At 40.6% G+C, this 16,034-nt stretch overlaps 1 protein-coding gene across 14 annotated transcripts in view; it reads right to left on the bottom strand.

The window, feature by feature from the left end:
* Positions 1 to 8,151, bottom strand: part of PAM (peptidylglycine alpha-amidating monooxygenase) — a 123,590-nt gene extending 115,439 nt beyond the window's left edge. For 11 of the 14 annotated variants that reach the window (XR_007200716.1, XM_048290505.1, XM_048290513.1 and 8 more), the window contains exon 1: positions 8,046 to 8,151. The gene's annotated coding sequence lies outside the window, so the exon portion shown is untranslated. Of the gene's footprint in view, positions 1 to 6,810; positions 6,832 to 6,898; positions 6,921 to 8,045 lie in introns of those variants that run through there. The other 3 variants (XM_048290503.1, XM_048290500.1, XM_048290502.1) reach the window with 3 other exon arrangements.
* Positions 8,152 to 16,034: the final 7,883 nt, after the last annotated feature.

Raw genomic sequence — 16,034 nt, forward strand, 5'->3', positions numbered from 1 at the left:
AATTCTACATGCACAAAAGAATATACTTGCTTATTACAAGAGGGGTCAAACATGGGAAAAGGCTGCCAAGAGAAGCTGTGGAGTCTCCATCCATGGAACTACTCAAAACCTGAGTGAACAGAGTCATACACAACCTGATATAGCTGGTCCTACTTAACTGAGGGTGGAGTTACACTACATCATCTCCAAAGGTTCCCTGCCACCTCAACTACTCTGTGATCCTATATTAATCTCACAGGGAGAAAGCTGGGTGAGACAGTCAAAGAAAAGACAAAAAAAAATATCAGCAAACACTTTTTTTTTTGCCAGAAAGAAACAAAACTGGAAATCACTGTTTAATTAGCATTCTGGTAACTCTCATATGTAATAAAAACTATGTTATATATGAACAGCTTTTATAGGAACAGCTAGGTTCTCCCAAACCAGGTACTACAGCAAGTTCTTCTGAAAGGACTACAGTAAATTAACATTCTTAAAATAGTGATTAAAATACATTAACACTGTCTCAATACAGACAACAGTAAACAAGCAGAAAGCAAAAAGTATTTCAAGTCAGGATAAAAAGGATGCTTTAAAATCCATCATAAATCATTAATCTCTTCCATAATGAGATTGGGATTCTTAGTACCATAAAATCCATCTCAATTTGAGGTCAGGGTACAACAGGCCTGCAAAAGGAATTAAAACCAACTGAACTTAACCAATCTGAATATAAATAATCCATAGAAAACTAAAGAATATGGCATAGAAATCTGCAACAGGGGTGTGATTTAGAACAAAACACTAGCTTCCTCCCCCCTTCAGGTGGACTGCTGCAAGCAGGCAAGGCTGACTTGATCAGTTTTCAAGTCCCTTTTCTTCACTTCTGCTTTACAGCACACAAACAAGATTCAGGGAGAAATCTATTAAAGGAAGCTGACTTGTAAAGCAAAAAAAAATCACTGACTCTGGAACAGTCACAAAGCCGTAAGCACTGTTATTACTGATAAAACACTGGAGTACAACCACCTTCAGTACCTGAACAGATGTAAAGGTGCAGTTTCACAAAGAGTTAACTCAGCTGGGAAGGGGTACAGGGAGCAATCACAAATGATAGGTGGGTATGTGCTTCTAAAAGACAAAGCTATGGCTTCCTGAAAAGATGCGGATGAAGAAGATAAGCATAATTGTATACCAATTATGCTGGAATATGAATGCATGTTAATGAATCTCACAGAACAAGTATTCAACTATTCTCAATAATTATTAATGTAAACTTTTAAATATCTGTTGAAGACATGAGAAGTAATAAATTTACTGTGACACAGGTTAGTTGTATGACCCATTCCATTCAGTCTGTCCTTCTTTCTTCCATCTCACTTCACGTTAGCCTGATTTTCAACCTTACAGTCTTTCACTTCAGTTTTTTCAGTCACTAGTTCATATAAGCCCATCCCTTATTCCAGTTTTCTTCCCCTTACCCAGATCCTTGTCAGGCCATCCCCAGAGTTCAGAGAGTTTCTCCCTCTCCTGGTTGTGCATCCCTACCAGGTCACAGTCCCAATAGTATCTACAGACACCACATTTCTCTACTCATTGGCTCGCTCCTGCAGACTGACCTTCAATGCAACCCTTCCCCTCCTCCCCAGTTCACCTACTTCTCCTTGCATTCTCTTCTAGTCTCTGTTTGCACTCCTCTTATTTCTTCACAGCAAAACAACACCTCAACCTTCAACTGGAAGACTTCATCACCAATATTCAGTAACTTGTCAATGTTACAGTCTGTAGACCACAGAAACTTACTGTGGGAAGTGAAATATCAGACAGCCTTCTAAGCCTTCAAGGCTGACCATCATCCTGTAGTTTAGAAATGTACCTTGGACCTACTGCTACTTACAAGTACATTAATTCACTTTAGTTTCAATAAAGGTGTTTTATTAAAACTGAATCAAAGAGAAAAGGAATAGATTTTGAAGTAAAAAGTAATTAGAAACAGAGAGAAATTAGAAACAGAGTGGCAGAAAAAATTGTGTATGAACTTACATTATCTTAGCTAATTATACCATCTTTCTTCGATGAAACAAAATATCATTACCCAAGACAAAAGAAAATGCAGTAGAGCTGGCCAGGGGTGGGGGGTTAACTATTTTTTCATCCATACTACAACATGGGGGATTATTAAATTTGAGGAAAGTGGAATAGAAGATGTGAAAAAAAATGGTTAAACAAAGACAACTGAAACAAGATTAAAAGTTATAATTTCATTAACTGTTTCATAAATATAGCCTTACATCTGCATATCTGAACTTCCTCCGATTCAGCTTCATCCCTGTGTTCTGTCACTGTTCCCCACAGAGAGCAGATTTGCACCATCCTCTCCACTTCTTCCCTTGAGGAAGTTGTAGCCTGCAATGGGGTCACACTCAGCCTTTTCCTTTCCAAGCTGAATCCAATAAGCTCTTAGTTTTCCCAGTATGTAATGAAACAAAGACAATCTGGACTGTTCAGCCCAACAACATGAAGTCTGAAAGTAAACATAACTGTTCTCTAGAAATAAATAGAAGTATATACAGAGAACAAACTAAGAATTAAGCTACTGAATGATACTAAACAAGAACAATGAGTATACACGAAGACTCTGAATAATTTAGAGTTAAAATTATACTGACATTTTTGAAACAAGCCAGAAAGGGCATGCTATGGGTCCTAATTTTTAAGATGAGTAATTGTTTTATCCTATGGATCAAAGGACATTACTTAGAGGTCTGCAACAGAAAGCAAATGTACAACTAACAAAAAACCCCCCATTTTTATATGTGGGTGGAAGGGATAAAAGCAAAATAAATCTTCTATAGTTTTGAAGTGGTCCTCTAGTGTTAATCTAGTCCTGTCCTTTAAAAAAAAAAAAAAAATCACAAACCTTAAGTTCAATATAAACATTTCCTCATAATTCCTTTTTGTTCCCAACTATGAAAGACTAATAATCTCTTTTTTGTTACAGTATGAAGACCTGAGGCATACACAACACAAAAGACTCAGAAAGCAAGTAGGCCACTTGCAACATACAATGGGAGTGTCAGAAGAAAGATAAGCAAAATAAAAAACAAGTGAAGTCTTGATTAACCCTACACACTAGGGACTCTGACACAGAGATAGATGATTTTACAACAAACTTTTGAGAAACCCTTGTTTTGTAGGGATTTCTACAGTAAAGTACTTGTATTAGTACACTAGGGCCATGAATGTACAAGATCACCAACTAAAACACTAGAAATAGGACTGAGACAACCAAGTGGAGCCATAACATCCAAGAAAGAATATTGGTAACTGTGGAATGGAACTGGGAGGCAGCAGCGGAGTATGAGACCATGCCACATTAATGGATCAGCAAATATGAGTCAACATCACCTTCAGCATTCTTTGTCCAAATGGAAGATAAATGCAGCAAAGATCACACAACATCATTACCAGTCAAGAATGAACCAAAAGACACAGTGAGGACTTGGTAGCCAGCATCCCTTTCTCCCTTGTCACTGCCAAGTACTCATACTGAGACAGCAATCTGTCCCGGTCCTCCTAAATGTAGCACTGCAAAAGCAAGAGTATGAAAGGATGAAAAAAATCTATGAGATTTCAAATACAAGTTTATGAAAATTAATTTGTTCAAAAACAGAAGTCATGTTAGTGATCCATTGAGCTGCTGCACTTTAAACACTCACCTCATATGGTAACACACCCTGTCTGGCTATTGCAGAGCCTTGGTATCTTAAAGCAGAGCACTCACCAAGTGACATCTGTTGCATAAAATGCAGGAACTTCACCACTGCAGCAGGAATAGCCTAAGTTATCATTTACTGCCTTTCAATTTCAGCAAAACACACTTTGTTCTTTGCATAAAACAGTGGGTTCTGCTGAGTACTTTCATTGACAATAACAGAATACATTGATGGGTGGGGGGAAAACAACAAAACCCCTTCCTCTAAAATGCACAGCAAGAGCACACAGGGATTGGAGTACTACTGCAACAGAGCTCTTCCAACTAATGACTGCTAAGTGTCTTCATTAGAAACACACTGCCTGACCTCCACCTATTAAATAAATTGGAAAAGCTTGCTTTCTTCTTGCATCTCTTCATATACAATATATGCATATCCTTTTAGAGGCTAGTGTTCAATTTCATTCACATTCTCACTTAGATATGAAAGAGAATCTCTATCCAACTTATGTTTCTCAACAGCTGTAATAATAAAGCCCAAAATTTTAGATATATACCTGAAAAACAGTGCTTCAAAAAACAGCACTAACCATGAATTTTGCTTCCCATATATACTACACTATTTATATACAAGTGGTCCACACTTTCATTCCCAGATACTTTTAATATAAATTCACGTTGATATATTTAACATAAATTATAAAGTAACCCATAAAATCTGAGATCTATTGAATCAAAATACTTTTCAAGAAAAACTTTTACATCTTTCTGCAGGAAAATGCTTTTAGTTGATTCAATATCCTTGAACAATACATAAATGACACCCTCTCCTCCTTACCCTGGCCCATTGGAAGAAACTGAATTTGAGTACAGGTAAAATTGACAGGAAATGAAATAAGAGTCCTTCACTTATCACAGAGAAATGAAGGGGATTCATTAAGGAGTATGTTTTAAATTCTCACTGTCTTTCTGCTGCCCTATGCATTTCAATTTTTTATGTCCTGACTGCCTTCCGGAGGAGATAAAAAACAAAAAGGAGGAGAAAGAAAAAGGGGAGGGGGGGAAAGGTGAAAAGTGGTGAGGAAAAGCAAAACAGAGGGGGGGGAAGGGTGAAAAGGGGAGAAGGGGAGGAGGCGACAGAAGTGGGGGAAGGCAATAAAGGAGGGGGAAGGCGATCAAAAAGGTGATGTGGAAAGAAAGAGAGAGGGAAAAAGAAAAAAAAAAGGTAAAAAGGAGAGAGGAAGAAGAGGACAAAAAAGAGAAAGGAGGTGGAGAAAAAAGAGGGGAGGGGAGAGGAAAAAAGAGAGAGAAAAAAAGAGAGAGAAAAAAAGAGAAAAATACTTGGTTGTGCCTTGAAAAACACCCTGCACTCACACCCTGAGCTCATTTGATTGACCCAAGCTCTGTAGCATGAAGAAAACATTTCTCACTAGTCAGAGAATGTCCAGTGTTTCTTTTTGCCACTTTAACATTAGACTGAACTTGGATGCCTTAAGTAGAGACCTCTTTAAAATCATTCAGAATATTTTGACTATACATATTGTCATTCTAGACCAGCCTGGTAAACCAGTCTAGCAACAATTTGCTAGATTGCTCAGATCAGCCAGCACTAGATCTTGTCCTCAAGACACAAGACAACTAAGACAACTAACATGGTATAGCCTATTGCTACCATACAGAATATGGTAGATATGGTATAAACTACTCTTTTAAGTACTTAATCCTAATTGTCAGTAATAGTTTTGAAGTATACACACACACACATATATATATATATATATATATATATATATATATATAAATACTTTGTCTAGCTTGTTTGGCTTCATTTGTGATATATTTCAAAACTCTGTACTAATTATAACTTTGGGTAGTATTACTATAAGCATCTCCAGAGATTTATTCATCTTGAATATCACAAGCAATGGTCAGATACAATTAAGGATTAAATGGAAACCTGGCAAATTACAAAATTCCTTTAAAGTATATTTTTAAGTCTTAATTGCAATGTGCATGACATAATTTTTGAGTATTCAATACGAACACTTCTGTCAATCTATAAAATGAGCACTTCGGAACAAATCCCGATCTCTGGGCACCTTCTGAGCCATTACTACACATCATATGGAAGCAGTATGGTAAGAGCAAGTTTCTATTCAATATGCATGCATTTTACAACACAGTTCCTTTGGATTCACCTCTAAGGAATCATGAAAAAAACACCCTCTCTGACCATTTCGTGGTATCAGCAACATGCAGGGAAACTAACTTCCACAACAAGCAGATCAATCCTATCTTGTATTACTTGACACTTGGTAGCCCTGAGATTCTCTCACTTGACAAGGAAGCAGATAAAGCATCAAAATGGTGGGTTTGTGTTTTGGATTGGATCTCTGAGATTATTTTTGAGCCTGCTTGCGCACACACACTTGTGCAGACCTCTGCCTCCATATATCTAAGGAAGTATCTGCTTTTGGCTACTTACTAGCCATTACCTCGTAGATCTCTCATTTTCACCTGTCCCAGTGGTGAGATCACCACGTCAAAGAAGCTAGCGGAGTATGTAAGGACTAAATTCAACCCACTTTCCATTTTTAATGTGTGCAATCAGCAAATATGCTTCAGTCTTCCAGAGAAGTTATTTCTGAAAACTAGCTCCTAATTTCAGATTTACAGTACAAGACAGACATGTGATTTCAGATCTGCAGCAAAGAAGAGAAATATAAATAGGAATCTAACACATAAGTACTTCAAAAAATTAAGTTCAGTTAAAATTTTGGTATTAAACTGTAATTTTCTGAAAGCTATATATTTGTTACTGATGTTTTTAATGTGAGAACCCCAGCAAAGACAGAGAATGACTACCCCAAATTGAAAAGGAAAACACCTGATTTGTATCAAGTGACATATCATAAAGAGACTTGTGATATTAAAAATGCCTGTTGTCTTGTAAGACGACTTCCATTTCCATGCCAAACACTTTTTCTTTAATAAGTAGCTTAAAAATTCTAATTAATGCAAGTGATTTGTCTCTTTTTTTTTTACTCCAATCTATAAGAACACTCATCTGCAAGCCTACAACAGGTGATGTGAAAACAGTCTATGGTAAAACCTACCAACGACGGCACCTCCGTGTTCGCAGTCCACAAGTCAGTCCGAGAACTGACCGTGGCTTTACCATTGCTGAAGAGCTTTGGAACTCACCCCTTCCAATAGTTCTCACAGCCACGCTCTGGCAAGTGGATAGTTATCTGGCACGTTCAAAAACATGCGCAAAGCAATTTATAAGAGACTGATACACAAAGCATACATATTCTGAAAGTAATGCCTGAAAGTAACACGTGAGTTTTAAAGGAACAGAATGAGCAGTGAAGGCAAAGAAAACCAACAAAGCCAAACCAACAAAAACCCAAACAAAACAAAAAAAACAAAACAAAACAACCAACCGAACAAAAACACCAAAAAAAACCCCAACCAAACAAACAAAATTTTTTTTAAAAGCCACTCCCAGAGACTATTGGGAACCATACCCAACTCAAAACAGCTGGAAGTCGAAACTAACAAAATGTCAGCACTTGACCGCTTCCCATGGCTGGACACCCAGAGGTGAAGAAATGACGGCGCCAGCGGGGCAGTGCCAAAGTCCGGAGGGGCTCTGGCTCTCCGCCTTCAGCCATCTTCCCGCCGCCGGCATGCCGCCCGGCCCTTTAAGCCGGACCCCATGACGGGCGGAAGGCACCAGCCCCGGGACGGCCCCGTTCGCTGTCCGCCGGGGCTCGGGCTGGAGGCGCCGCGGGAAACTTTGGCGGGCAGGGAGCGCGCCGTGCCCCGGCAGTCCCGGGGAAACTCGTCCCTCCCGTCGGCCTCGCACAGGACACAAAGTCCCGGCGGGAGGAGCAGAGGCTCCGCCGCATCCACCCCCTCGGGCGGCGGCGGCAGTGCTCAGCCAGGGACGGAGCGGGCGGGATGGGGCTACCCCCGCCTCCCAGCGCCGCAGCCGCCGCAGTCCGCAGCCCGCAGGGCAAGAGCCGGTCCCAGCACCCACACGGCCGCGGCCCCCGGCGGTGCTAAGCGGCCCCCGGGCGTCCGGGAACCCGCCCCGAGGCATCAGCGGGAGGCGCCGCGCCTCGGGCAGCGCGCAGGGGAGCGGCGCCGCCGCCGCACGTGTGCCCAGGCAGGGGCAGCGCCGAGCGCGGCCGGGCGGGAGTCGGGCCGGGGCGCGGGACCGGCACCGGCACCATCGCGGGGCTCGGGGGAATCACCGCAACTCAAAGTACCCGTGCTCCTGCTCCCGCTCCTCCCCTGCCCGCAGTCCCCGAGCCCGGGCGAACGCGGCGCAAGTGGAACTCACGGGAGGAGGGTGCGCCGCACCGCCGACTCCCCGCCGACCTACCCTCCGGCTGCCGGCGGCGACACCGACACAAGGGTCTATCGCCGCGACCCCCTTCCTGCCCCGCCCCGAGACCGCCCCCCCCCGCGCCCCGCCCCTCTCCGCCCCGCCCGGCGCGGGGGACGCGGCGGCGCTCACGTCGGCCCGGCAGGCGCGCGGGGCCGCGCCGCCGGGAGGCGCTGTCCGAGCTTGCTGTGCTCCGCGCCCGGCCGGGCCGGGCCAGGCCGGGAGCCGGGCCCAGCTGAGCGGCGGCCACAGGGAAGGGGCTGGGGTCCGCAGGGGAAGACTTGGAGTCCTCAGGGAAGGGTTCGGTGTCCGCAGTGAAGGGCCTGGGGTCCACAGGGGAGGGTCTGGAGTCCGCAGAGAAGGGGCTGGGGTCCGCAGGGAGCGGGCTCGGGGTCTGCTTGGAGGGGTCCGAGCCGTGAGAGCCCAGCGGGGAGGGAACAAAGCGCCCCGTGCCCCTCTGACTGGCCTCGGGCAGGAATGGGCGGGTCCCTGTGCAATCAGTCCCGGGGGGTGAAGCCCCTTCGTGCTGGGAGGGGAAAGGCTGTGGTTGCGGGGTCGCAAGCGGTGGTCAGCGAATTGAGGGGAAAGCTCTGCAGGCCCTTTTCCGGGTGTAGGGTGTAACACCAGCTCAGGATAGAAGGGAGCCACGGTATGGTATCCTCCGAGGGATGGGTGCTGGGGATGGCACAAGGCAGATCCTGGTAACGAAGAATCTAAGGCGAACGTGATTGTGGTTGTAAACTTGTCTAGAGCTCCAGCGTACTTGAATGAGACGATATTTTCAGTGGAATTCATAACATAAAACAGGGACTTGAAGCTTGGGCATATGTTACAATGAGCTGTATGTCAGCCACATATACCCACCGCATGGGAACCCTGATCAGCATCTCTTGCTGAACAGGTTTGTGCAGGAGACCTTCAAGAGATTTATCTGCATAGGTAAAATGGAAAAATTAGGACCCAAATCTGTATTGTTTTTCAGGGACTTTGTGATGAAGTATTCGTTTATCAAACAGGACTGTCTTATTCCTCCTTAAAAATATAAAAAATTCATATGGTAAAATATAATTCTGCCACCTTCAGATTAAAATAATACTTTTTTTTGAGTAGAGCCACTGACTTCTTTATGACAACAAGTCTGGGTAAGTGGGTCTTTGATGGGTGTTTCAGTATTTCTAAAAAGGGTAGATGTGTTATCAAGATGAAGCATTTTTCTTATAAAATGGAAAATGCATCACGAATTAATTTTTGAAAGCTTATTAACACTAATAAATTAAAGCACATCAGTGGAGTTCTGGCTTGGTCTTAGTTGCCTGGTCCTTCTTCTTCAGAATGTGAAAATTTGCCATGATGGGGCTATAGGACATAGCAAGAAATTAGTGATTAATGTGTCCCAAAGGCGCTTTCATTCTTTGATGACAAGAAATATTAAGCTCTTTGAACAGAAATGGTGACTTATTGGCTCCAACTGATTTGCAGAGTCACACCAGCTTTTTTTTGTAGAGCTCTTTGTCATAACAAACCATCATCAAAGTTTCTGCCAGACTTCCCTTCCTTATTGATCTCAATCATGAAAATGAACACTCTAAGTGCAAAGGCCTGGTCTAAGGATTCCAGGATTTGCCCTGAACAAAGCACACGGTGCTTTTGTGAAATAACAAACTGATCAACACCTGTTGCCGAGGCAGGGCCAACCCAAAGGCTTGCCCCCACCTTAAGCTCTATGTGACATTACCAAAGGGTGCAACTTTGCAGTTTGTCACAGGGGGCTAAGTCCTATTCTAGAAGTTTCCCATGCTAGCTGCTCTTATGCAAATTCTTTAATTGGTGTAGATTAATATGTTCTCAAAGCAATCTTTTCAAAAGAAAGCATGGACAAGGATTTGGAGGACCTCAATATAGTCTTTAGGATGTGAATGTTTCCTGAATTGGAAGGTCTTATTTTATGACAATGCAAGGGCCTACAAATTCAGCCCATTTTCTAAGTGCAGAATTTCTGGCTTACAGGTTGTAATGAAAGGAATCAAAGTATTTGGGGGGGGGGGGGGGAAAAAGAGAAAAGCATTGAAAAGATACATTATCAACTCTTTGAAAAGAAACTGGCAAAGAGACTGAACTTGGGGCCTACTATGAGGATAGTCTTTAAAGTTTCCTTTCTGAATTTTAAAAGCCTTTTTTTCAAAATTAGAGAAAATATATTAAAATCTCAGCTTTTTCTGACTACCTTTGTATCAAAGTCATTAATTTGAGTAGAACCTGTCAAATGTCCTGGTTTTCTTTATGGTTAACTTAAGGCAGTCTACCTTAGACTTAATGTTTAATGACTGTCTATATAATTCTACTGAATTTTCCTTGATTTACTCATACTGCATTATTACTTCGAGTCCTGTTTTCATATTGCTTCACAAAGGCAATAAAAATGAGTGCATTAAAATGTGATGTTTAATTTTTGCCTCCTTCTGAAATCTGAGACTTGACTTAGAGTATCCTGTCCTTTGAATTTGAAAGTTTCTAACACAGAAAAACAAAATAACTTTTAGACTTTATTCTGTGACTTATGCTGTTACCTCTTAGTGTGAAGTACTGAGAAATAAACAAAGTAAACCCCACATCCTGTAAAATACTGGACTTCCCGTAAGACTGACTTCACTGAGTTGAGAAATTATTTCTCATCTTGCTTGACTGGATATCTACTTTTATTATAGTTTTTCGTGGGAAATAAAACTGTGGGGGTTTCTTTAGCTTCAAATCTTTTCATTTGCATTAGGTCCAAATTTAGCAAGGACTTGAAGAGTTTTGAGATTAGGTACACTCTAAAGCAATTGATTTTAGACCTTTGACATGAAAGTTAAATAAAAAGATATGTTTGGTTTGTGGTTGTAATCTCATGATTAAGTACTTGGGCTTCCTTCTATACAGGAATAAACTTAAATTAGTGTCCTAAGCTCTTGCATTGTGGCAAATTTATCTTGAAATTTTTCATTATCCGTGCCTGAACCATGCTGGACCATCACTGCCTGCCATTTATAGATCTGTGAGAAAATACTGTTTCAATTTGTGCAAAAACTTTTTGAGTCATACAGTCTTCTTATTTATACTTCCCTAACACAATAATATTGTTACTGGCAAGCAACAATAATAAATATTAAATCATGAAGGTCAGTATCATATATCTTGATGAAGTATTTTAGATAGGTAAATTGATTCCAGGCTCTGAGCTCTTTGCTTTGAGCACAATTTACTCTATTTTTGCTACAGATACTTAATTTCCTTTTACCTTGGTTTTTTGGTTAAATTTTTGGTTGGTTTTTTTTCTTAGGAAAAACAAGATACAAACTTTCTCTTTATTCTCTTGCATATGTAAAATTACAGACTGCATCACACACTAGAGAGCTGCAGGGAGATTTTACTTTGCAAATGGAGCAGCATGCTGGCAGCAAAAAGAATGAAAGCCTTTGAAGAGCTCTTTTGAGGATAGAAATCAGCCCATGATTTCCTTCAGGCTGCACTTCCATTCATCACTATTTCCCACGTTTTTTCCTAACACTCACCAAGACAAATTTCAATTTAAAAAAGGGTCCCGGTGAAAAGGATATATATTATAAAGACATGTAACACAGCTGTTGTTAAGGTATACATTAACCAACATGTATAACTTGTAACATGTAGAATGTCGGTATAAAGCAAAACTATACAAAACAAATACCTTTATATTGGAGGCTTAATTTTACCAAAAAGCTAGCTTCAACTAGCTTCAACTTCAACTCTTGTGCAGTAGATTGTCTCTGCAGACTGCAGATGAGGTAAGCTTTTGGGCCACTGCAGTTTATGTAATGCCTTTCCTATGTGTGAAGAATGTTCATCTCCACCTCTGGTAGGACAGTACTTAATGAATAAAACAGTAATTTATGTCAATGTTTTGAAGAAAAATTATTCATAACATTATCTAGAGTGAAGGCATATATTGTGTACCACTGAAAGTGGTTTCTCATTGTTTCAGAACAGAAGATGTTTATTGTTGTGTCTATCTCATCTATTTGTGCGCTGCTATCCTAGATACACACTATCCTTCAAGTGTAAGAGAAATCTGACATGGCTGAACCTATGTATGAGTGATCACTTGTGCCTCAATGCAGGTAATCCAGTTGTCTTTAATTCAAATGTGACAACTCAAGTAACTGTCCTTGGGAAATTGTGTCTATTTCTCCTATGGCTTTTTGTGTGTCTTTAAATAATCTTGCTCTTGCCCTTTTGCCTCTGGGATAGCTAGATAGGTCTCTCTGAAGGGTTGGGATTTTTCCTGTACTTACCTTTTATTTGTTTGCTTGTTTGTTCTGAGAAAAAAGATGTCAGATGTCTGTGGTAATAACAAAAGACTTCCCAAAAAAGTTTTAAGTAGAGTAGAATTAGAACTTACATTCCATCCTTAGATTGTCTCCTAAGAATTTAGTGTAGGAAAACAGTGGATTTGCATTCATTGTTCATATTTAATTGTATTAAGCGGTGACTGAGAGTAGATCCCAGCTCACTACTAAATTCTGACATGTTTTGCTGAAAGACCTAATGACTAAGCTGCAGATATGGTCTCTAGTGAGATACATCACTCCAAAAGGCTAATCTCTCTTACTGCAAAATAACTTTTTTACAGAAACAGAGGTACCAGTAAATGAAAATGTTTTAAGAAAGTCTATGAGTAGTCCTTTTTGCTCTGGAGGGTTGTGCTGATGTTAAATTTTATGCATTTAAGATGTACTTTCACTTTTCCCGTTCAAGATTAAACTACAAAATATTCACAGATTTTAGAAAATGAACCACAGGCACAATGAAAAGAAGGGAAATCAGGTTGTTCTTTGTTACAAAACCTTGAAAGAAGAATAGCCATAATAGGAGATGTAAGAAGATAGAGAAGAGTAGTGAAGTCAAATTGTCCTTTGCATACATGTGCCTAATTGACTATACATATAACTGATTGTTTGCCTAGAACAAGGCAAAATCTGCTAACAAAGTCTACTGAACAAACAACAGTTGTTTAACTTTTAGAATCCATTTATTCTATGCTAACATTGGTTTTTAAAGGTAACTGCATTCTGAATCACATGAACAGATAATTCTTCAAGCCAGAGGAAATCATGCTGTGGCAGCTGTATATAAATAAGCAGATCTTATTTTAAAGTGTAGAAAACAAACACTGAAAAATAAGCGCTTGAAAAACTGTCAACATTTAGCTGGGATTTATCTACAGTAAACTTGCCAGTGTTATACCATGCTTAAAGCATTTTTTAATGGGTTGAATCATGCATCCACACCTTTTGAAAATCCAGGTAACTCAATTTGTCATGGGATAACTCATAGTGGGTTCCTTAAAAGCTAATTATTAGACACAGTGCAAGATATCACAAAATTTAATATTTTGGACAAGGACGTAGCCTCAAATGAGCATTGAGGGAGATTACTCAGGCACAAATATATAACGTGAGCAAGACTGTGTGCCATATCAAGCAGTGGTGGGATGTGGGATAGAAGCCAGCTCTCACATTGCTTCATTCAGTAAAATCAATCACGCATTCAAAATTAATGTAAAAGAATGAAGTTATGGCACTGGTAAGAGAGATAGTGAAAGAAATGAAACTGATCTATTTAATACTTACGTAATATTTTAGGTTTATTACTGAATGTTTAAATACTAACTGAGCTTTGCAAAAGCAGTGTAAATTTTGCCCCCATTTTCTACCATGTCCCACAGAATCTGCTGAAGTCTTCGTTTCTCTAAGACTAAAAATAAAGCTACCCAGTTGTGGATATAGAACAAATTTAACAATCTGCCAAACTCACCATAATACTGCACTTTTTATCAAACTATCAGTCAATAAGACCCTGAATTTTAGAAGAGCAAGGCTTCGGTTCTTCATGGAATTAGTGGAAGAGACCCCCTGCAAAATTGCCCTCAGGGATACAGGAGCAGAACAGAGATGGAAACTAATGTTTTTCTTGAAACTAAAATGCTATGTGTAAGAAATGAGGCAACAAAGAAAGGATAGAAGCATGGCTGAGTGAGGACCTCCTAGTCAAAATAAAGTGTAAGAAGGAAATGCACAGGCAGTGGGTCCAGGTATATGTATCCTGAAAAGAGAAGGCTGATGTACTCTTTTTTCTTATTTTTCACAGGCTGTTATTCTTACATTTTCAAGTCCCTGAACCTCAAGACAAGGACTGGATGAACAAAGTCCCATCTTAAGAGAAGGTCAAGTTAGAGACCACCTAAGGAATCTGAATATATACAAGTCTATGAGAAGAAAAATTGAATCCCAGGGTCCTGAGGAACCTGGAAGATATAATTACTAAGCTGCTCCCCATTGTATTTGAAAAGTCATGGCAGAGAGGTGAAGCACCCAGTGACTGAAGAAAAGGGAATAATACTCCCATTTCTAAAAAGGGTAAAAAGGAGGAATAGTGGGGAATACTGACCAGTCGTCTTCACTTCATTACCCAGTAAGATAAGGAACAGATACTCCTGTAAGTGTTGTTGAAGTGAATGGAATATAGGGAGGTGATTAGAGACAGACATCATGGCTTTACCAAGAGCAGAATGTACTGGACTACTCCAGTGGCCTTTAATAATGGAGGAGCTATGTAAGTGGACAAGATAAGAGATACTGATGTGTGTACCTGAGGTACCCTAAATCCTTGGATATGACCCTTCACAATATTCTCTAAATTAGAGACAAAGAAAGGTCTTTTTGTGAAGGCCTGCTGTGGCAGGACAATTGTTTTAAACTGTAAGAGCATAGGTATAGATTGGGCATAAGGAAGAACTTTACTGTAAAAAGGTGATGGGGCACTGGAAGTAGTTGCCCAGAGAAGCAGGGGGTTCCCCATCCCTGGAAGTGTTCAAGGCCAGGCTGGATGGGGCTCTGAGCAACCTGGTCTAGTGGAATATGTCCCTGCCCATGGTGAAGGAATTGGAACTAGATGGTATTTAGTGTCCTGTCCAATACAAACCACTCTGTCATTCTATGGTCTCCTGATTCTATGATTTGATTATTTGAAGACTTAGTTAACATATTTTCATTACTCCTCATTAACCCAGGATTTACTTGTCCATTAGAGAACAAAAGAGACACTAGGTATTATGCCAGAAAGGAGAGATCACAAACTCGGTCCTTCTTCCAGAAAGAAGGAGACAGGATCCCACCAACAAGGAATGTTTGGAGATGATGTGCAAATTGCTCTTTCTTGAAAAGACCGCAGCTGGTTCAGACATCCACTTTCACTCTGACATCTAACAAAGGAGTCCATGCATTGCTTGTGGTCTCTGAAGAAAGGTATCCAACCATTTTTTTCAGACAGATTTAATTAATCCTCTCTATGGAAAGCCTTAGAAATGCATTAAAATCTTAAAACAGCAACACATCTTTCTCTCTCTTGTCATGTATTTACTCTTTTTCCAGTTTACTTCCTTATATCTTACTGCTATTTACGTGCCAAAAGATTCCCTCTGGAAGTTCCTCCAACCAGGTTAAGAAAACAACAGGAGAAAGTGCTGAGATCTGGCAGATGTCCTTTAGGTATATGTTAGGTATTTGCAGAGGTAATTCTCTCTTAAAAATTATCACCTATGGAAAAGGACAGCAAGCCACTGAGTGAATTTGGAATATATCAGGGATATGAAGTCCAACACTGTGCCACCAAAACTAAATTTCTTCTGGCTTGTATGAAGAAAGATAAGCAAGACATGAACCTATGTGAGATTCCCTCATGCGTGATATGCTTATTTCTCTGGTCAGTTGTCGCAATAGAGGGGAAACCCAGACGCTCAATAAGAGTGATCAGCAGGAATCCAATTTATTGATTGTACCAGAGCTCCTTACATACTAACAATAATAGGCTCATGCATATTCGTAAAGGCGCATTCTAAGTGGTTCACGTCGATTAAGCTGATTCTAA

This window comes from Corvus hawaiiensis, chromosome Z (assembly GCF_020740725.1).
Source record: "Corvus hawaiiensis isolate bCorHaw1 chromosome Z, bCorHaw1.pri.cur, whole genome shotgun sequence".
NCBI lineage: Eukaryota > Metazoa > Chordata > Aves > Passeriformes > Corvidae > Corvus > Corvus hawaiiensis.